The sequence below is a fragment of the Castor canadensis genome, chromosome 1, assembly GCF_047511655.1.
Source record: "Castor canadensis chromosome 1, mCasCan1.hap1v2, whole genome shotgun sequence".
Classification (NCBI taxonomy): Eukaryota; Metazoa; Chordata; class Mammalia; order Rodentia; family Castoridae; genus Castor; species Castor canadensis.
This window is the reverse complement of record NC_133386.1, coordinates 138,677,982-138,701,317: the sequence shown is the minus strand read 5'-3', so window position 1 is coordinate 138,701,317 and position 23,336 is coordinate 138,677,982. Positions and strand designations below refer to the sequence as shown.

The 23,336-nt window shown below is 36.1% G+C and overlaps 1 protein-coding gene and 1 non-coding gene across 8 annotated transcripts in view; one reads left to right on the top strand and one right to left on the bottom strand.

Moving 5' to 3' along the window:
* Fchsd2 (FCH and double SH3 domains 2) overlaps positions 1–23,336 on the bottom strand; it is a 272,221-nt gene that overhangs the window by 198,605 nt on the left and 50,280 nt on the right. The window lies entirely within an intron of this gene.
* Positions 13,795–13,901, top strand: LOC141416103 (U6 spliceosomal RNA). The gene has a single exon (XR_012440995.1). It is a non-coding gene; the product is annotated as a U6 spliceosomal RNA (small nuclear RNA).

Sequence of the window (23,336 nt, the reverse complement as noted above, 5' to 3'; positions counted from 1 at the left end):
AGGGCCTCATGCTTGCTAGGCAGGCCCTCTACCACTTGAGCCATACACACCTAGCCATTTATTTAAAGTTATTTTTCAGATAGGATCTTGCTTTTTGCCCAAGGCTGGCCTAGACCTCAATCTTTCTACCTAAACCTCCTGCATAGTTGAGATAACAGAAGTGCCCCACTGCACTAGACTTATTTGTTGAGATGGGGTCTTGCTAACTTTTTTGCCCTGGCTGACCTCAAACTGCAATCCTCCTAATCCTCCTAATCTTTGCCTCCTGAGTAGCTGAGATTATAGATATGTGCCACCATGCCTGGTCTTAAATCTATTCTCCAATTCTCAAAACCGCACCATGGTTTCTCTATAGTGAATGCTATAAAAAAAAAAAAAACACTGTAACAGTTTACATATACCTTATCTTTTGTAAATGGCACTGCTACCAATGCAACCAATATTAGATAAATTAATATCAAGAAGTAAATTTATTACCTTAAAAATTTCAAATATTGACATGCACAGTATTAGTGTGTGTAGAGGAATTTAATATATGCAGAACTGCAATTTCATTCAGTTTTCTAGTTTTTGATTTATTTAATATAGTGGAATGATAAAGTTATTAGCAATTCTCCAAATTAATAGACAAGAACATACTTTCCATAGCAACATTTCAGATTCTCCAATTCTTTTTTTTCTTTGATTACTTCTTGAAATGTAATTTGTTATCTGTGGCATTTAAAATGTTAAACTTGAATGTTAAGTCTATGTTGTTTATTCAATAATTCATTTTACTGAATTTTACAAAAGTATCTATCCACAAATTACAAAGGGACAGGGGAGGCCTTCATAAAAATAGTTTGAGCATTCCCAGGTCATCAAATTACAGCCTGCTTTCTGTTCTTTTTCACTAAATAAAGCTTGGAACACAGTTGAGCCCTTTTTTTTTTTTTTTTTTTTTTTTTTTTTGCCAACTGCATATGGTTGCTTTCACTCTACATCAGCAATATTGGGTAATTTGGCAGAGACCACACAGCTCCCAAAGCATAAAATATTTTCTATCTGGTCCTTTACAAAAAAACAAAAACAAAAAAACAGTGGCCAATCCCTGCTCTGGGAGGATAAACATAACCCACAGGGACACCTCCTCTATCTTCCTGCTCCCATTATTCAATAAGCTCTGGCAGCACTGGAGTCAGGAGCCTTTGGATGATTAAACATTCTAACTTCAGACAGAGGGCAAGAAAAAGTGATGTTCAGCTGCCGGCTGGGATGCTACTCACCTCCTGCCTTGTCTTGAGAAGGGGCCCCCTTCTCCCAGGACTTTAATTAAGACATAAGAACATAATTTCCCAAAGCAATAAAGACAATGACCCAGGGAGTCCTCAACGCAGCCAGGCACAGTGTTGAAAAGTTTTACAACTGCACTGACAATATCTTGTTTAAGAAGTCCCACATTAGAAGAGCCAGGTGCAGATGTATGCTGGAGGGGGAACTGGCAGAAACACATGTAGGAAAATCACACACCCTGGTCTCAATCACTGTGACTTCAAAACCAACCACACCTTCAAGCTGACTATGAACTGCTAACTCTGAGGTCTAGTCATTCCCTGGCTCAGAGGTCTGAGGTGCCTGCTCTCCACTGTTACAATTTCTACTTCTTCAACCAGAGTGCAACTGCAACAAACATGCGACCCAGGTTTGAAGCTCTCCATAACCTGGCTCACGACCTGGCTATCACAGACCTTCTCGAGCCTTCTCACAAGTGGGCAGATAGAGGTGTCCATGGGTCATTACAGAGCAGCCAAGATGAAAGAACAGAGTCTCACAGCCAGGTTAACTATATCACATTTTTCTTCTAGAATTAATTTTACTGATACTATGCACCTAGATTCAAGATCTGAGCAAATGGGATAAGTCCTCCAATGAAATTATCAGAGTTAGGGAACCAGAAAAGATTCTGGACCAACCTGAGGGGCCTGTGCTGGTGTGATTCCTCCCACCCAACTCCCCAGAGGTTCCAGGCTCCAGATGAGAGCCCAGAATGCCAACTCTTGGTTTGAATTAGCATTTATAGCACTGGGTAGGAGACTAAGATCTGACCTTCTATGAATGAATAAAGTTGTGAATACAGATGAACAAGGAGCTAATCTTTTTTTTTTTAATTGCGGTACTAGAGCTTGAACTCAGGGCCTACACTTTGAACCACTTCACCAGTCTTTTTTCTGTGATGGGTTTTTCGAGATGAGGTCTCTTGAACTATCTGCCTGGGATGGTTTCAAACTGCGATCCTAGTAATCTCTGCCTCCTGAGTAGCTAGGATTACAGGTGTGAGCCATCGGCGTCTGGCTAAGCTGATTATTTTTAAATGAAGTCTAGGTACTGTTTGGGTTTTATTATCTGTGACAGGACATAAATGGTATGTAAACCCTCTAGGTGATCTCTGTCTCTTGGTATCCTAAAGCTTCTATATAATTTTAATTTTAAAAGAATCAAAATTATGGCTCCAGATAGGGGAAGAAACTAAATCTGATAAGAGTCAAAAGAATGCAGGCAAAAACAAGAGTTCCAAATATAGGAGTGAGTGTGTATGCGTCCCCACATATAGCAGAGAAAGAAAAGACTTCCTCCTGGTATAATTTTCACTTAACTGCTCTTTCAATACTTTCAAAACATTATATCTTATAGAGATTTCAAGAAACAACAATCAAAGCAGTACAGAAGGTAATGTTCGTTTGATATGCTTTAGATTTTACTAGCTACTTAGACTCCAATTTTAAAATAATGTATTAAGGGTATTAATTGTGGCTATGTAATTTAATGTCCATACTTAAATTATTTTAAAATAAGATTTCTATAAAAAATTATGCCCAGAGTATGTCATTAGTCTTTTATGTATTATAAATGCAAAGCCTAAAAAATGGAAGGATATCCTGTTATTCTGAGAACAATGCCTCCCTAGTATACACTTATTAAATAATTTCCTATGATTTTTTTAATTCCATTACAATACACATCGTGTACATGATGAACACAGATTCTTGAAAGTTACTGAAAAACATAAGATTTGTTTTAAAATTTTCAACCTTAGGACAACAGTGCTAAAATATTTTGAACACTTACATCAAAGAGTCAATCTATCAAGTATTTGGGTTCTTCCCTTTGTGAAGTTGTGAACTACAAGAAACAGTGATATACAATCCCTAGCCACAAAGAGCTCATAACTACATGAAATCTTCTAAGTAATTTAAAAGCAAGCACTGCTTCTTATGTCTAATGATGTAGAGGAATTTGTGTCTTCAAAACTCCTATTGCAAACTATAGGTGAGAAGTCCTATACTTATATAAGTCATAAAACACACAAAAGTAACTAAAATGATTATGAAGTACCTTTTTTTTATTATTTATTTATTTGTTTAGGTGCCAGGGGTGGAACCCAGGACCTTGCATATGATAAGAATGCACTCCGCCACTGAGTTATATACCCAGTCAAGCACCTTTTTTTTTTTTAAACAAATAAACAAAAAATCCAAAGTCAGGTGTTGTGACACACACCTGGAATCCCAGCACTGATGAAGGAGGTGAAGGAGGCAGGAGGATTTTGAGTTTGAGGTCAACGTAGGACATGGTGAAACTCTGTCTCCCAAAAAATAAACATAAATAAATAAATAAAACAAGTGAATTAAAAATAAAATTCCAACCCAGAGAAAAAGTAAATCTAATTTTGAGTATTGAGAAGAACTTAGTAACAGAACTGACTGCAGTAGATTCATCCTGATATTAAAATAAAACATATAAATAAAGAGTGAGGAAAAAAGAATTAAAACACCAACTCTGAGTGAAATAAAAAGGGAGAAGATAGACCTTTCAAAAACAAACTCTGAGAACCAGGCCCATTATGCACACATTTAGTCCTGACTATTGTAGAGACTGAGGGAGGAGGATTTCCTTGAGCCCAGGAATTCACAGCCAGCCTAGGCAACATAGCAAAACTGGTGGGAGCTTACAGCATTTAGAGATTAAGTGTCCAAATTTCCATAATTTAGTTTGCACTAAAAACAAAATGAATTAATGGATAGTAGGAGGATCAACAGATGGATAGCTATCTGATAAAGAAAATATACATGGAGAGTATTTTGAGTGTTAACTACAACATTCTTTCAACTTTGCTAGATGTTCAGAATTACCCAAAATAAAAGAAAGCAAAAGCATGTTAAACTTTAACACACACATCCTCAATATAATAGCAACTGAATAACTGAGTTCAAAATACTTTAGGTACAAAATGTGCTTGGAATGTGTCAAATTTTATTCCAAGGGCAGATCTAAATGATCTGTCAAGATAGAAAGACAATACAGAAAGATAAAGAAGCCACTAACAGCAAAAATTAAATTAATCAAATTGAAGAAAGGGAGACGGTCTCATTAACTTTGTTCTTTTTGTATGCACATATGAGTAAAAGAAATAAAAACACACACACAAAAAAAAAACTTTTGTTCTAATCATTCTTAAGGAGTCAGAAAAAAAATTTTTTTGCAGTGTTTGGATTTGAACTCAGAGCCTATACCTTGAGCCACTCCACCAGCCCTTTTTTGTGATAGGGTTTTTGAGATGAGGTCTTGCAAACTATTCACCCAGGCTGGCTTCAAACTGTGATCCTCCTGATCTCTACCTCCTGAGTAGCTAGAATTACAGGCATGAGCCACCAGCACCTGGTGAGCAAATGTTTTTTAAAGTGGAAGAAGTACTGAGATTAAATGGCATCCAGTTCTAGAATCCTCAATGATAAGACTGTTTCCAACCTAAAAGTCAATGTTCTCAAAAAAAAAAAAAAAATCTTTGATAGCAAAGAAGCAGTTGCATAAAACCCAGGCACAGATTTAAAATCCCCAATTTAAAACCTGCTCTAAGCCAGGCATGGTGGCATGCACTGCAATCCCAACTCTCCAGAGGCTGAGGGAGGAAGATCCTAAGTTCAAGGCCAGGCTGGGCTATATAGCAAGACCCTGTCTCAATAAAATAAAATAAAAAATTTTTAAACCTGCTCAGAACACTCAAGTCTCCCCTCTTATTGTTTTCAGGGTAGTTCTGATTTCAATGGTCTACAAAAGGATTTTTGGCACAGATACACTCAAAGAGTCTCTAGACAATTTATTCTACAATGAAATGTCTATCCATGAGAAAGTACACTTAACAAAAAAAGGCAAGTAACAACTCTACATGGCATTGTTATTATTATCCTATTTTACGGATAGGTAAACTATAGAGTGATTAAGTAAACTGAAAATTCTCATCTTCCAAAAATTCATTTTTTTTAGCAAATTATCAAAATTTTTAATGTAAAAAATCTAAAAATATTTAAGACATGCATTAGTGTTTAAGCCAAATAGGGAAAGAACTGAGCCAAATAGGCCAAAGAGGGCCTGAGTGGTCAGGAATTGGTATACAATTTTCCAACAGTAATTAATTCTGAATGTCTTATCCAGTCTTTGTGCCCTAATCACTATTAGTAATGATTGTTTCTCTCTGCTTATCAACTTGCTGCATATAGTTCTAACTTGGAAACTGCTTCATTCTGTCTTCTACTGTATCCTACCTGATTATAAATCCTTTCAAAGATAAATAATCACATTTTATTTAACTTTGCATCTACCCTAAAAATCTAAAGGTTGCTCTCATTATTTAACAACAAATTAAATTCCGATGTTTAAACCAATAAAAATAGTATTTACCTGAATTAATAATTCTTTGCTAATAGTTCATTAAAAACAAGTGTTTCTGAGGCTGAGGATATAGCTCAGTGGTACAGTCCTGTCTAGCATTCATGAAGCCCTGAATTTGATCCCCACCACCACAAAAAAAAAAAAAAGTATTTGAGTTAATAATGTTTGGTTCACATTTGTTAGTTTATGAAGACTAAGTATAATTCTGTTAAATTATACATACTTACACAATAAAGTACTTTAAAGATAAATTATTAAAGGGATATGAGGGCTTAATTCTACTAAAAGAAAAAGTTTTGGCAAGCTATTTAAATGTAAGTTTTATTAATGATTAATTTCTAAAAATGTAAAGGAGTGGGTTTACATGATATGAGCTACTTCTAACTTTTACTTATTAGTAAAAAGACACACTTTGAATTCCTTGCAGTGATACCTGTTTCTCAGCTTGAGAATAACATGTTATCAATGTGTAGAATGTTAACATTCAACAGAGCAGATATGGAGATGGAATTCTTCATTTTTCATACATGGAATATTATTTAAGCATTTAAACGTGCCAGGTACTATACTAAGAACTAGAAATAAATCATGAGCAAAACATAATTCTGCACTCCTGGACTTTATAGGTAAGCAGTGCAGTGTGAGTGCCCCCACAGAATGTTTCCTGCTAACAGCCAAGATGCCCCACCACTGACGAATGGATTAAGAAAATGTGGTATCTATACACAATGGAATTTTATGCAGCCATGAAGAAGAATGAAATGTTATCATTCGCTGGTAAATGGATGGAATTGGAGAACATCATTCTGAGTGAGGTTAGCCTGGCCCAAAAGACCAAAAATCGTATGTTCTCCCTCATATGTGGACATTAGATCAAGGGCAAACACAACAAGGGGATTGGACTATGAGCACATGATAAAAGCGAGAGCACACAAGGAAGGGGTGAGTATAGGTAAAACACCTAAAAAACTAGCTAGCATTTGTTGCCCTTAACGCAGAGAAACTAAAGCAGATACCTTAAAAGCAACTGAGGACAATAGGAAAAGGGGACCAGGAACTAGAGAAAAGGTTAGATCAAAAAGAATTAACCTAGAAGGTAACACCCACGCACAGGAAATCAATGTGAGTCAACTCCCTGTATAGCTATCCTTATCTCAACCAGCAAAAACCCTTGTTCCTTCCTATTATTGCTTATACTCTCTCTACAACAAAATTAGAAATAAGGGCAAAATAGTTTCTGCTGGGTATTGAGGGGAGGGGAGAGGGAGAGGGTGGAGTGGGTCGTAAGGGAGGGGGTGGGGGCAAGGGGGAGAAATGAACCAAGCCTTGTATGCACATATGAATAATAAAAGAAAAAGGAAAAAAAAAGAATGTTTCCTGCTTAGTGTTATGGTTCCCTCTTTTAAAGAAGCATGGGGGCGGGGAGGGTGAATGGAAAAAATGAAGGTGAAAGAATATGATTGATAGGCTTTATACACATTTATGAATGATGAAACCTTTTGCAATTGATTTAAATGGGGCAGGGAGGGAGTGGTAGAGGAGAGATGGTGGGGGCGATCGAACCAATGTACAATGTAAGGCTATCTGGAATTGTCACAATGAATCCCCCCCACCTTGTATAATGAATATATGCTAATAAAATAACAACAACAACAAAAGCATTAGCTCACTTGTTCCTTTCTCAGAAAAAAAAATAAGAAGCAAGACAACTTAAGAGAATTAAGTTGACTCAGGCAACAGACTGGGATAGAATAACTTTGGTTTATAAAATTAAATTTTGGTTCGTGAGTCTTTCTGCACACATATTAAAAGGTTAGGTGGTATTCAGCCAATGTGGAAGCTATGTGTGGAACCAACTGACTTAAAATACAGGCTTCTGTTGCTTGTCCAAAATTCACTCTGGCAGGTTACACAGAGCACATCAAGGGGGCAGTCCTCCTTCAGAACAACTGATTCTCAAACAAAAGGCCAATATATAAAAAGGAAAGATGAAAAGTGATTTCAGATACATGTCTAAAATTTAAACTTGCCTGAACTGATGGTCTGAAGGACAGGTTATTCATACACTATGAAGCAGTTCTCTAATGAGGAGCATTGATATGTCTGTATTTCATGAGGGATAATGGATTCTCCTAGGCAAAACCAGACAAGGTACCTTTAACTGTTTGAGTCTATTTCTCCATTAGAATGAGACTTATTAAAAAAAACAAACAGCCATGTGATGTTTTTTATTTTAAGAAGGAAAAAAATGTTTAGTATTGCAATTGAAGTCTACCATAAAGAATCCAATGCTGTACTTTTCCTCTCAACAAATACAAATGAAAGCCAGGCATGGTGGCTTAAGCCTGTAATCCTAGCTACTTGGGAGGCCGAGATCAGGACAATTGTGGTTTCAGGCCAGCCCAGGCAAAAAGTTCACAAGATCCCATCTCAACCAATGGCTGGGGGTGGTGATATATGCCTGTCATTACAGCAACATGAGGAAGCACAAATAGAAGGATCATGGTCTAGGCAGCATAGGCATAAAATGAGACCCTATCTCAACAATAAGTAATAAAGAAAGGGCTGGTGGTGTGGCTCAAGTCGTAGAGTACCTGCCTAGCAAGTGCAAGGTTCTGAGTTCAACCCCCAGTGCTGCCAAGGAAAAAAATGTATGTAAGTGGGGGGGAACCTTCATTTTGCAGAAACTGCTTCTCTTCTTCCAGCTTATGAACAAAAAGACCCTTTATATAGTAGTCTCAAAATTTTAAATGTGGATTATCAAATAAAATTTTCTATCCACACATAACATTTTTTCCATCCATTTTTTAAACTCTACTTGTAAAACACACTTGCAAATAGTTTTTATCTTTCTCAAACGCAGTTAATTATGTTACTTCTTTTAATTAACAATAAAAAAATGTTCTTCAAAGGAAATTATCTAATTTTATTCATAACATCCTTACCACCTGACAGTGCCTGCTACATGGTAGGGTCTCAGTGTTAGCCAAACTATACTATTAATAAACATTATTTAAATAAAGGGTTAGATGGAGAAACTGCATACATACATTTTTCATCCCTGCAATGTTTCAATGTTCATTCTGAATTGTCATAAATTTCCCCAAAACATCTATAATCAAATGTAAGAATACAACCAGGACTATTGCTCTTCCCTTTATTTTATTCTCTTCTACTAAGAATAGATAATAGGCACACACGTGTTTGTAATCCCAGCTACTTGGAGGCAGAGGCAGCAGGATTGCAAGTTCAAGGCTTGCCTGGGCAAAAAGTGAGTGAAACCCTATCTCAAAAATAAAATACAAAACAAAAGGACTGGGATGTGGCTCAAGTGGTAGACTGCTTGCCTACCAAGTCAGAGGCCCTGGATGCAATTCCCACTACTGCAAGAAAAAAAAAAATAGGTAATAGGTTTAATCTTGTCCAGGCATGGTGGCTCATGCTTGATTATAATCCCAGTTACTTGAGAGATAGAGATTAGGAGGATCACAGTTTGAGGCCAGCCTGTGCAAAAAGTTAGTGAGACCCCGTATCAATCAATAAGTTGGGTATAGTAATGCTCTTTCCTATCATTCCAGCTACACTGGGAGGGAAGCAGTTGGTAGGAGGATCATGGTCTAAGGCAGGCCCCAAGCAAAAATGTGAGCCCCTATCTGAAAAATAACTAAAGGAAAGGGGTTGTGGCTCAAGTGGTAAGAGTGCCTGCCTAGCAAGCACAAGGCCCTAAGTTAAAAAAAAAAAAAAAAACCTTTTCTCCCCCAAAAAAGAAAGATTTAATTTTATTTCTGACCAACCATCATAAATGGAGTATGTTGCCAGGCATGGTGGAATATACCTACAACTCCAGTAGTCAGGGTGAAGAGGATAAGAAAGCTCTGGGATATATAGTGAGACCCTTTCTCAAAAAAAACAAACCAGTAAGTGAGCAAACAAACAAACAAACAGAATAGAATATGTTAGACCTTACCAATTATACTAGTCTTTATTGGCAGCTAGTTTACTTTCTGGGTGTACTGAAACAGTAAGCATCCAATGACTTGGCTTTGCTTAGTGTATTTGAAGCTATTAATAAATAAGAATGGGTGTTCTCATCATTCTGATTCTCTAAATAAAATTCTGGAACTTCCATGATAAATCTCTGATACTTCCTGGTTTCAACTACTCAACAATCTCATGGAACTAGAATGGCATAGTTTGGTTCCATATTCTAGTCTCTGGCTAGAAATGAGAAGCACAGAGTTTGGAAAAGACAGACATCTACAAGGGGTTATCATTTTTATTTGTTCAGAATTTACAAAGTTAAATTATGAGGTAAAGAAGAAAAACTGTAAGTACGAGTGATTGCCACTACCAGAACATGACCTCTGAAGTGTACAGAGAGACAGTGACAGAGGAAAGAGCACAGGCTTTTAGTTGGATAATAAGGCTCAGTCTGAGTGAGAGCCACCCTTTTAGAGTCTGTCAATTTAAAATTATGATTATAGGATTACATGCCTGTAATCCTAGCTACTTGGGAGGTAGAGATCAGGAAGACTGCAGTTCCAGGCCAGTCAAGGCAAAAAATTTGCAAGACCCTATCTTGAAAATAACCAATACAAAAAAGGGCTGGCAGAGTGGCTCAAATGGTAAAGCACCTGCCTAACAAGTGTGAGGCCACAAGTTCAAACCTCAGTGCTGAAAAAAAAAAGAAAAATAAAAGTGTGATTACCTTATAGTGTTAGTGTAACAATTCAAATAAAATAATGGCACATACTTATACTCCAAAAATTACTATAATTTAGAAGACAGACATTCATTTTTTTCTTTTTACGATATCCATTTTTTCAATCACACTTATTCAGGTAGCTATATCAAGAAGCTCAACTTGATTTTGAATAGGGAAATTATACTGAGTTACTGTATTAGTTTCCCATAGGTGCTATAACAAAGCACACAGTCTGGTGGGTTAAGACAACAGAAATTTATCCTTTCACAGTTCTAGAGGTTACAAGTCCAGGTTCCTTTTTTGTTTGTTTGTTTGGTGGGACTGGGGTTTAAACTCAGGGCTTTGCATTTGTAAAGCAAGTGCTCTATCACTTACCACTTGAGCTACACCTCCAGTTCATTTTGCTCTGATTATCTTAGAGATGGGGTCTCACAAACTATTTCCCCCAAATGACCTTGAAATTTAATCCTCCTGATCTCAGCTTCCTGAGTAGCTAGGATTACAGGCATGAGCCACCAGTCCCCAGTGGGTTGGTTCCGTTTTTGGAGGTTCTGAGGGAGAATCTGTTCCATACATCTCTATTAGCATATGGAGGTAGCCAGCTATCATTGGCATTCCTTGGTTTACAGATTGATCAATCTAATTTCTGCCTCCATTGTCACATTCAGAATTCTTCTCTGTATCTCTCTTTCCAAATTTCCCTTCTTATGAGGACATCAGTCACTGTATTACAGCCTATTCTAATCCATGTGCAGAGTTCCTGCTTCCAAATAAGGTCACATTCACAGGTTCTGACAGACATGATTTTGTGGGGGGACATTATCCAACCCAGTACAAAACCTTGCTTTCTGAGAATAAGAAAAACAAGTGAAAATAAAATTACCCCTCAAAATGAAGCCTTTAAAAATTATATGCTTTCTGAAAGCAAAAGTTTTATTTTCCTTACCTCAATATATACTTTTAAACTTATTACTACAGATACTATAGTGTTTAGGACACACAACAAGGAGTCTAATTTGCACATTTGGGAAGGAAAATGGAATCTACACAGAGATTTATTGCTATTTATCTGACCTGAAGCCTTAATGCCTCTAATTTTGTGATGAGATTATAATCACAGTGATTAAGCAAGCCACTCTAAGGAAAAGGTGTTAAGACGACCAGCATGTGACTTTAGGTCAGTGAGACTGAGACCAATGTATGTGCCCCAGAGGAGTATGGAGGCCAATCAATATAAATATATAAAGAAAATATTTGAATCACCTGTATAATAAACCACTTAAACAGTACTAACATTTAAGTACAGATACACCTTTGGTGCAGCCCATTCCTGCTCCTTACTTGGACAGAGTATCAGTCTGATCCCATGGAAAATTCACAAGATATTCTGGGAAAGAAAAGACGTTCTAGAACACAGACTGAGCTCTGGAGTATAGCACCACCTTCACTTGCAAAAAATTCAAACATGCTGCAGTTTATATGTACCTGTTGAGTTATTTTGTGGATTAAATATCACTTTAATTGAATGTTCCCTCACAAAATGAGTAAGAACACTTTTATAAGATTCTAGTAAAGAAACACGGACTGAAATAAATACTAATAATTCAAATGCAAGCAAACAACAGAGCTGAAACTTTCTACCCCCACAAAAGAGCCACTTTGTCAGAAGCAATATGAAGTAGCTCTAATGACTCAGCAATAAAATCTGTCAAGAAATAAACTTTTATACCTTGAAATATGAGACAATGATAGCAGGATGCCATCAAAAGGTATTGCCAATGTTTATTTCATTCTTTAAGGTTTTATTCATTCTTTTAAGTTTAATGAACAGTCTATAATATTCACAATATATTAGTACACAGAGCATGCATACATCTTAGAAATAAACATATACACAGGTATACCACTTAAAACTTTTCATAGAATATATAATCAAAATATGGGGGATAAGGATACAACTCCATGGTAAAGTGCTTGCCTAGCATGTGAGGGCCCTGGGTTCAATGCCCAGCACTACAAAAAAATTGAAGACCACTACTCAGACAATCCTGCAGCAGAGGAAAAAATATATTTTTAAGAACAGTGAACTCAGAAAGGGCAAATATCGTGATTCAACTTATATGAAATACAAAGAATGAGAATATTCATAGCAAGAAAGTAGATTAGACATTATCAGGGGTTGAGGAGGAAGGCAATGGGGAATTATTGCTTAATACATACAAAGTTTCGGTTTTGAGCGATGAAAACATATTGGAAATAATGATAACCACTGCATAATACTGTGCATGTATTTAATGCCACTGAACTCTACATTAAAAATGGTCAAAATGTAAAATATGCAGGACATAAAATTGTACATAAAAAATCTAAGCCTCTCCACCCTAAAAATAAACCCACAAACTCACTTCCTCAGTTCAAATTAAATGCTTACTAAACAGTCTAATCTGTAAGCTTTCTTCTGGTGTGTTTAAAGCTAATATCTTGACCAGACAGATTCCCATTCTATATGAACAGATTACACATCTTATTTGTTGTATTGGGACATTTCCCCCCAAATAAACTGATAAATTTGAGTTTCTAGTCTTAAAAACCAAAGCCCTCCGAAACTGTGGTTCAAGGACAGTCTAGACAAATGGTTCTTGAAACCCTATTTTGAAAATACCCAACATGAAAAAGTCCTGCCCTGGTGGTTCAAGTGGCAGTACACCTGCCTAGGTGTTCTTTCAATGAACTCAAATGTAAATACTAGTTTGAAGTTGAACCTCAAGAAAAATAACACACATTAAGTTTACAAATATCTAACTGTACCAGATTCTGGCATTCAGAAGATGGACACATTATTCACGTTATCATTTATGCATATTTTTACTACCATGTGTCACCAGCAAATTCAAACATAATCTTCCAAGAACTCATGATTTATCTCAAGACATATATATCATTTCATTTTATCACTGTAAAACCAACAGTGTGGGAAAATACCAGGATAAGCAAATTTTTGTTTCTCTTATGCCAGTTTTCAAAGGCAGTGAAGGGCTGGCAGAGTGGCTCAAGTGGTAGAGTGCTTGCCTAGCAAGTGTGAAGTCCTGAGTTCAAACCCCAGTACTGTTAAAACAAAACAAAACAAAAAATCAAAGGCAGTGAAATGAACCCATTAGAGCCAGAAAGTTTTTCAGGAGAAATATTTAATAGTATATCACACAATGCAAGAGTCAAAAAGAGACTATCTGAGCCATAAAGACTATCTAAGAAAGGCTGCAAATAAAGATCATGCAATTAATTCATACTTTTGTGCACTGTCTACCTATTCTTCGCAAAATCCTTACGTATAAAAGATTTTTTAAAATTAAAAAAGAGAAAATGAGTAAGACAAAGATGGGAAGGTGCTCGCTTTGGCAGCACATATACTAAAACTGGAATGATACAGAGAAGATTAGCATGGCCCCTGTGCAAGGATGACACGCAAATTCGTGAAGCGTTCCGTTAAAAAAAAAAAAGATGGGGAAGAAAATAATGTAACTATCCTCCTGAACCAGAAAAGCAAAACTGTGAGCAAAATTGAAATGTAGATTAAAGAGAGGGTGATGGATAGTGTGACCCCAGGAATGTAAAGGAAACTAAAAGGGTTCCAAGCAGTACAGGTGTCAGGAGGCAGGTCCATGCCTTGAATCAAAGGAATACGGTGAGACTACTGCTTGAAGAGAGGCTGAAAACAAATGCTACCAATACTTGCCAGTAACAAAGACTTACACAGAATTGTCGAAGGATATAAGCAAAAGAAAGCAGACACAACCTTGAAATAAACCAGAAACAATTAAAATTAACCAAACTTCCCTACTGTGTCAGTAGTAGATCTGCCATATCCCTAATATCACCCTGTTCAACAGCTAAAGTGAATTTCCAAGTGGCCAAAGCAAAAAGGGATAATTATCAGTTACAAGAATTTCACTGTTCTAAGAAGAAATCACAGGGTAAACAAAGATGCTCCCAGCCTTCATATAATAAAGCAGTTGATCTCATAAAGCTATTTCTCATGTTTCTTACATGACATGGTTCCTGTGCAACTCAGCTTTATTTTCCACCACTCCTTGTCTTACTTGGTAACATTCAAGAGCAACTTACATTCCATCATCCTACACACACACACACACAGCCTCCTGACATCTCCAGCAGTCATAAAATAAGTGCTTGATAAATGTTGACTTTTCAAGAGATGGAAATTGAACCAATTAAGTGGATCTTCAAGGTCGAAACATACCTCAGTGGAAACAAGAATTCAGTTTGATTCAGGAGTAAAACTAGAACAATTAAAGGAGAAATTGCAAAGTGGCACCCTTCAAAGGAGGAAGAAGCTTCACTTGTGTCTGTCCTACAATACTATGAGCAGTGGGGAACATTAAATGAAAAAAACTTTTAAGGAGAAAAACTGTATTACATAAATACCTACTACAGTATCAACAAAAGATGGCCTACTTATTATTTTACTTGAGCAGTCCTGGAAGACACTGTCCCTTCCACTCTGGAGCTCCTCCACCTAGAGAATGCCTTTTATTATACTGATGCCTCTAGTCTTTGTTCCTAGTTCTGCACTTCAGAATTACAAATACAAACACCAGCCAAATCCCCACAATGTACTCACACATGAAATGTATAATGCAGGCTACTGAAAACCTGCAGTTTCTTCAACCATTTTCCCACATTGTATCATTTCCACCCCAACCATCTTGGTCATCTTGGGAATGCACTTCAGTCTGCCAATGTCTCTCTTAAAATTATCCTGTCTCTTATACCTTGAGCCACTCCACTAGCCCTTTTTGTGTAGGGTTTTTTCACGACAGGGTCTCACCAACTATTTGCCTGGGCTCACTTTGAAGTGCGATCCTCCTGAACTCTGCCTCCTGAGTAGCTAGGATTACAGGCATGAGCCACCTGCACCTGTTGATCCTGTTTCTTTATTGAGCTTTTTAAAATATGCCCAGGGGCTAGGTTATTTGAAGGGAGAGAAGAGAACATAAGGCAGAAGACTGAGAGTAATTTTGCTTACTTGCTCCATGTCTACATTGTAAAAGAGAAATAGTAGTAAGTACTCCCAAAAGGTTATTGAGAAAACAGAAACCAGTTAATGCATGTAAAGTGCTTAGAACAATGCCTGACACACAAGGTCTCAATATATGCTGTTTGACCTACACTAGACAGAAGAGTCCACAGCACTGAAACCTATATACAGAGGTTGAAATAAGAGAAGTCTGTGTATTGTCTTTAGTCATGTTTTTTTGACAAATGGTTAGAGCAAGGGAGTCAAACTCAACTAGTAGAACCAGGCAAATAACTAGTCAAAACATGTGCAGACCACTAAGCCTAGTACAAAAGGGATAAAAAGTTAAAAAAAAAAAAAAGCAGCTAGGTATAGTGGTACATGCCTATAATACCAGTACTCAGGAGACTAAGGCAAGAGGATCATGAGTTGCAAGTCAGGGCTACAGAGAACGACCCTGTCTCAAAAAATTAGGAATTAAAATTAAAAAGGAAGCAAGAAAGAAGAGAAGCACATTACATATAAAAGTTTCAAAAGCATGGTTTGAGTCTCATTTCTTCTCCCTACTCACCCCTGTTTTATCCTGGCCTAATCACTAAACTCATTAATAGAAACGGGACACAGGAAGCAGCATAAGCAATGATTTTTGCTTGCTCCTTTAAGAGGTGTGCTTGAACCTCCACAAAAAGATATAAGCAAGCAAATCTATGTGGCCCAGGAGTACTACATTCACCCACATTTAATTATATTCACCATTCCTTCTTCTAATGCAATTTTAAAACTTCAAAAATAAAAATACATTAGGCATTTTCAGAAAAAACTACACTTCTTTCCAAATGTATCTCTAAACACCTCTGCAAGCCAAAGAAAAATAAGATAAAATATTAAGATAAAAAACCAAAATCATTTAAAAAGCATCAACATGAATATAGAAATTAACCCTCACTTTTCAGATGGAGTATTTCTGCATGATAGTTGCCCTATGTCCTTACTGGTTACAGGGTAAGCCTGCCAGAAGAAAACTTCAAGAATGCAGTATAGCCTTTCTCTCTTAATAGCAACGGACAGAACACTAGCAGCATAAAGCTGAACTGCAGCTTCTATATGGATGAAATTCACCAAAAACACAAACAAACAAAAAACCACAAACACTAATCTCTTGGGTAGTATGCTCAATTCTGTAAATTTATTTGTTAAAATTTAAGAATAAAAAAGCAAAAGTTTCTAGGTGCAACAGAGGGACCCCACAGGGTCACTGCCATGTTTACTCTGTGTTTGTCCTTCAGCAAGGTGGCCACCCCTAAAGTCCACAATCTTTTCCTGCTCTTTCTCTCAGGCACAGTAACCTTTTGTATCCTTCTTTCACCGGCAGCATTCTGCCAAAGACCACAGGAAGTACATTAACACGCAGAACTTGCCTGCAGCAATTTCAGTTTGACTACTGCAAATGATTTTACCAACACCTCAGTGGTTAGCTATATTCAGTCAAGCTAGGCTTGATTTTACCCTAGGATCTAACACTCACTGTTCAATGATTCTTATGTGGCTTCTGTGCTTTTAGAGATCCATTTGTTCTGTTTATATAAGCAGATACGAAATTCATCTGTTATTTCCAGAGAATTACAAAGTGAACTTCACAAACCATGCCTAAAAACAAAACATTAGTACTCTTGTAGAAAACTGAAACTGCCAAAGCAACTTGAAAAGGTTCACTGCTCAAATTCCATCAACTGCAAATAAGGTTCTGCAACATTTCCTTCTTCCCCTAAAGATAGATTACATGTTTACTTTGTATGTGCTTGAGAACCATTTTTCAAATTGCTGTCGTATGATCAATCTCAAATTCACATGAATCCATTTCCTTTCCTCAAACTCACATGAATCCAAACCTTTCGAATGGTTCATCTGTATACTCTCTAAATCTCACAAATGTTCAATCTTTTTGGCCAATTTGTCTTTTGTACAGAGATGACAGCATATGCCACTAGAAAGGCCACTCTTTTCCAATAGACTAAAATGCCACATAAGTGGCTTTCAAAGAAAGAAGGTAATATATTTGGAAGACACACATATCCACAGAAGAGAAGCTCTGTTAAGTACAAGGACTTCCCCCACCCCCACCCCCTTTTTGGGCATTGCTATATCAATAATACCTAGAAGAGTGTTCAGTATTTTCTCAACATATGAAAACTCACAGACTCTTAAATAAACTTCTAATTTTAAAATACTGTATTATCAGGGTGGCAATGTAGCCCTGTGTTAGAATGCTTGCCAGACATGGGTGAGGCTCAGGGTTCAATACCACACCACAAAAAGTAAATAAATAAAATAGTATACTATCAAAAAAAATAAAATGTGGTCAATCCTAGTCTAGAGCATACACTCCCTTTCATCATGGGGTCAAATTAGGAAAACACCAATGTCAGCTTCTGACAGAGACAGCCAACAAAGGAATATAGTGAAAAGGAACTGAAAGGCACCACTATATTTCTGAAGACTGTTTTAAAACTGGTAAAATTGGGCTGGGGGCATAGCTCAAGTAAACAGTGCTTGCCTAGCATGCATGAGGCCCTGGGTTCAATCTCCAATACCAAGGGGGAAGAAAAAAACTGGTAAAATTGATGAAGAAAAGTAAAAGTTGAAAGCACATAAACTGAGATTTCATTTCTTTTTCCCTGTTTAGATGATGTACCAACAATAAGTAATAGCCAAAACTGTGGCCTTGCCAAAAGGAAGCTTGTGGCGGTGTCATTACCAACACTGCTGTTTGACAGTGTGGTAGGAGAAGATGTTCCACATATTTCCAATATAAACACCAGTAGACTATCCAAAGAAAAGTTCCCAATATGGTAAGTGCTCTAATTTTCAGCTGATTTTAAAACGTTTATAAATGTAATAAAGACACATAAGCTTCAGTATTTTAAATATTAAATGGCTTAAACTGAAATGTTTTAAAATTAAAACAAATTCTCATGCTTGATTTTTCTCTAAGCTTTACCGAATACTTCAACATAGTAAAACTTCATATTTTTAAAGCACTAGCAAAATGTGCTATAGCAAAAATACAGAAAGAAATGGCTGAGATGATTTTGGAAATTTTATCAATTTTGGATAGAGAAATCCAAAATCCAACTGATTTTGGAATATTATCAATCAGGCTTAAAAACTGGCCAATGTCAATGTTGTTTTCTTTCTCTCTTTCTTTTCTGGTGATACTAGGGTTTGAATTCAAGTGCTCTAGCACTTTAAGCCACACTGCCCAGTCCTTTCCTGCTTTAGCCATTTTTCAAATAGGGTCTCGTATGTCCAGCTGGTGTCAAGACAGCAATCCTCCTGCCTTTGCATCCCGTGTAGCTGGGATGACAGGCACATGCTATCACTGTTCAGTTTATTTGTTGAGATAAGGCCTTGCTAACTTTTTGCCAGGGCTGGCCTCAAACCATGATCCTCCTCAGCCACCCCACCCTATGCTAATATTGTTTTCTAAGCTATTACGGCTACCAAAACAAACCATAAAAATCTTATCAGGCTCAAAATTCTCTATGTAACATTCTTGCTAAAATGTAACCTAACTTTAATAACGAACTAAAAAGCCCAGAAAACTCCACAAGACAACAGACCAGATTCTTCAAAGAATCAATGTCATGAAAGATCAATAAAGGTTGAAGGAGATAATCACGCAACACCGCCACCAAAGTAGTATGTACACATTAAGTGGATCTTTGGGTAAAAAGAGTTATAAAAGACATTTGGGAAATCAAAATACACACTCTACATATACTATGTGATATTATAGAATTATCACTCATTATCCTAAGTATGATAATGACATTACAATTATTTTGGAAAATATTCATATTCTCAGAAGAAGTACGTAGAGTATCATAATTGCTGCAACTTACTTTCGAATGGTACAACATAAAAAATATACTCAGCTAAAGTAACAAAATGCTAGTAACTGTTTAATAGAGAAGAATGAATAAAAGTCTTTAGTACTATTCTTTCAACAATTAAACAGATTTGGGTTTCCCAAAGAAGAAACTAGAAAAAAAAAAGTCACTAGGCTAAAATATTCATTCAATTCTGAAAATATTAGAGAATCCAATGCTGCTTATCACAATGGAAAATTCATCACTTATGGTTTAAAGTAATAACTATCCTTGATTCTTATTATATAGTTTAGATAACTTGAATCATAAAGAAAATTTCCATAAGCTGATCCTACTGTATAGATTTCTATTATAAACTCTGAGTTGTAGCTATATTTTAAAAGATTTTAAGAGACAGCTACTTTAATAAAAAGTCTGGCATAAAAGTTAAGTGGAGGGGCTCAAGTGGTAGAATGCCTGCCTAGCAAATGTGAGGACCTGAGTTCAAGCCCCTGTACTGCCAAAAAAAAAAAAAAAAGTTAAGTGTTTATCCTAATAAAATGGTCAACGAAGCTGGGTGTGATGGTGCATACCTGTAATCCTATCTACTTGGGAAACTGAAGCAGGAGGATCTCCAGGGGGAGACCAGTCTGGCTCTATCGCAAGACCCCTTCCCCCCTCCAAAAAGAAAACACCAGTCAATATTCCTGTATTGGGAGTGTTTTTACAGTGCTTATCGAAAGCCAAGATGGTCCCCCAATTACCTTGTTTCATAACCTTTCAAGAGAAATGTTCCTCATAAAATCTAATACATTCAAATATTCCCAATTTTCATTCATTATTCTTATATTAGGGAAACACAAATATGTGTTATCAATATGTGTTATCAACAAATATGTTTTATCAATTCTATTAATGAAATACCCTTTTTTTTAACATTTTGAGATCTCGGAAATCAAAATGCAACTAACCACTAACAAAAGTTCTTAACTGCTGCCAATACGCACAGGAATTTGGTTATTGGTCTACTGGCTTGAGGAGATAACCATAAGTCCAAGATATTTCTATCAACAAACATTTAAGTATTATCTAATTGCTGTGTGAAAAACTTACACTGAAATATTTTGCTAATGTCAAGAAATTTCCTGCATGAAAATGTGAACAACATGGAAAATTTCTGGAGGCAATAAAGGACACTCTGTTAAGAAACAAGATATCACTAAATAGTACAAAAGGTAATACACTATGAAAAACAAGGAAATGGATGGCTCTGATCTAAAAGTTGTTTAGAAGAGTCAGATTCTGAATATAAAAACATTTCAGAAATACCTTAACCAATTTACTATCATTTATATTTCCCCTTTTGGCAAATGCCCAAGATAAAATACCTCTTCTAATTAATTTTGAAAGAGCTCCTTCAAAATATGCAAGCAAATGACAGAGCAGAGTGTCATATAGTTTAACTAGAAACTGTTTCTTACAACAACAAAAATAATTTCTCCTAGAAACAAGTCAAAAAAATTTAATGCTATCTCTCATCTAATAGTAGTCATAACATGGGATGTAACAGGCTACCAAGAACATAAATATTTTGTGTAGCAGACTGGGTAATATTAGTAGTCTTAAAAATATTCATCTTCTGACCTACAAATTCCAATTACAGGAACTGGTACAAGAAAATAATCAGAGATGCATGCAAAGCAGTTCAGCATAACATCATTTATACTTTAAGAAAACAAAAACCTATACATCCAATATAAGATTAAAGGACAACATACCAAAAAAATAATAAAATGTAATTATCCAAAATTGTAATACAAAGATAGTTCAATGATGACATAAAAGAAAAAATGCTGGTAACTAAAAAGAGAGATACACTAAACAAAACAGTAGATTGTCTTTTGTTTTTTAGAGGACACGGTCTCTCTATGTTGCCCAGGCTGCCCCTAAAATCATGAGCTCAAGATCTTCCCTCTCGAATAAGTGGATTATAGGAATGTACCACCATGCCCAGCATGGTGAAATAAACTCACTCAATATATTTACATTGTATAGATGTCCATAAGGAAAAAACTATAAAGGTTATATGACAGAACATTAATTAATTAATAATGGTTATCTCTACAAAGTGGAAGAAACAGATTATCTTTTCCCTCTTTATAATTTCCTCAAAATTTATCTTTCACTTTCGTTATATGCATAAAAGGAAACCTATGAAGTCTTTGAAATTATATCAGCAATTTCTAGCACTGTGTGATAATGAATATTTTATGTTCTTCATAAAATATTACTAAGTTATAGTAAAAAAATAAATACAAAACATTTTTAGGAAATTTCTGCAAGAAATGTTTTAAAAAAGGGAGAAAACTAAGAAGAAAAATAAGACCCAAGAATTGATTAATTAAACACAAAAAAAATATATATATATATTCAGGAGAAAAATTATTCAGCAGAGAAAACCCAGACTGAGACAAGAGGCTGCAGTCTCCAGAAAAGAGATGTTTGACAAAACACATGTGCCAATGAGTTAGTATATTTAAAATACTGAAAAAACTGAGAAAATTGAAAGACCAATAAATATAGACATGGGTTAATTAGAGGACTTGATATTGTTAAGATATGAGTTTTCCCCAGATTGGTCCATAGAGTCAAAGCAATTCCAAACGAAGTCCCAGGAAACATATTGAGGAAATTAATTATAAAATGATATATGGAGATGTACAGGGCCAAGAACAGTGATGGTTCTTAAACTCTCAGACATCAAGACCTGTTGTTATAAAACCACAATAATTAAAACCTAACATTAACAAAAATATTTCAAAAAATGCATCAATGGAATAAAGTCCAGAAAAAGACTTCTACATACATAGTCACCTAATTCACTACAAAATATCACTTTGATGCAGTGTAGGGTGTGGGTGAAGTGGTAGATTTTTCAGTATGTTTCCTCAACTGAATATTCATATAGAAAATGAAATCCTGACCCCAATCCCACACCACACACAAAAGTTTACTTCAGACCGACCAAAAACTAAATGTGAAAGACTAAAGAATAAAAATTCAAGAGCAGAGATTAGGGTAGGAAACAAAGAACACTGACTATAAAAGAAAATAAATTTATTTCATTAAATTAAGAAATTTTCATCAAATGAAACCATAACATATAAAAAAGCAAGCTACACAACATGACATTTCTGCCTGAGACTGAGAGATATCTGCAATACATATGCCTAACAAAGGAGTCATATCCAGAATATACCTTTAAAAAACCATAAATCAAAAAGAAAACAGCCGATAAGAGACTTGAACAGGAACTTCGTAACACAACTTACCTAAATGTCCTAGACATGAAAAGTTCCTCAACTTCATTACTCATCAGGAAAATGCAAATCAAACCTACAATTCCTTACTACCATATACTTACCAGAAAAGCCAAGATACAAAAACATGTATGAACCTTGAAAACTTAATGCTGAATTAAAGAAATCAAACACGTAAGAGTATACACTTCAAAATACCATTTAAGTTCAAAAAGCCTTAGAAGTCCAAAAACAACTATCCTGGTAAAAGAGTACTGGTTACCAATGAAAATTATGAGTATTGACTACTTCTAGGGCCCCAGAAATGTTCTATGTCATAAGTTGAGTAGTAGCTACATGACTGTTCACTTCACAAAGAAGTGTCAAACAATACTCTCAAGATTCATCCATTCTGCAGGACATGATGGTGCATTCCAGCAGTCCCAGCACTCTGGAGGCTGAAACAGAAGGATGGTAAGTTCCAGGCCAGCCTGGGCAACACAGCAAGATACTGGAGTGGGGGGCGGGGAGGGGGGACAGGACACACAACAACTCTCCCTCTCCATCTTCTTCCCCCACATCCTCTTGTTCCAGAAGAATGTACTATGAAAAGCTTTACTTTGTAGTATTATATTTTTAATAGCATATCATAGTCTCCACCCAGAACAACAATTTAAAAAAAAGCCTATCATGGACTTTCATTCCAATTTTATAAACATACA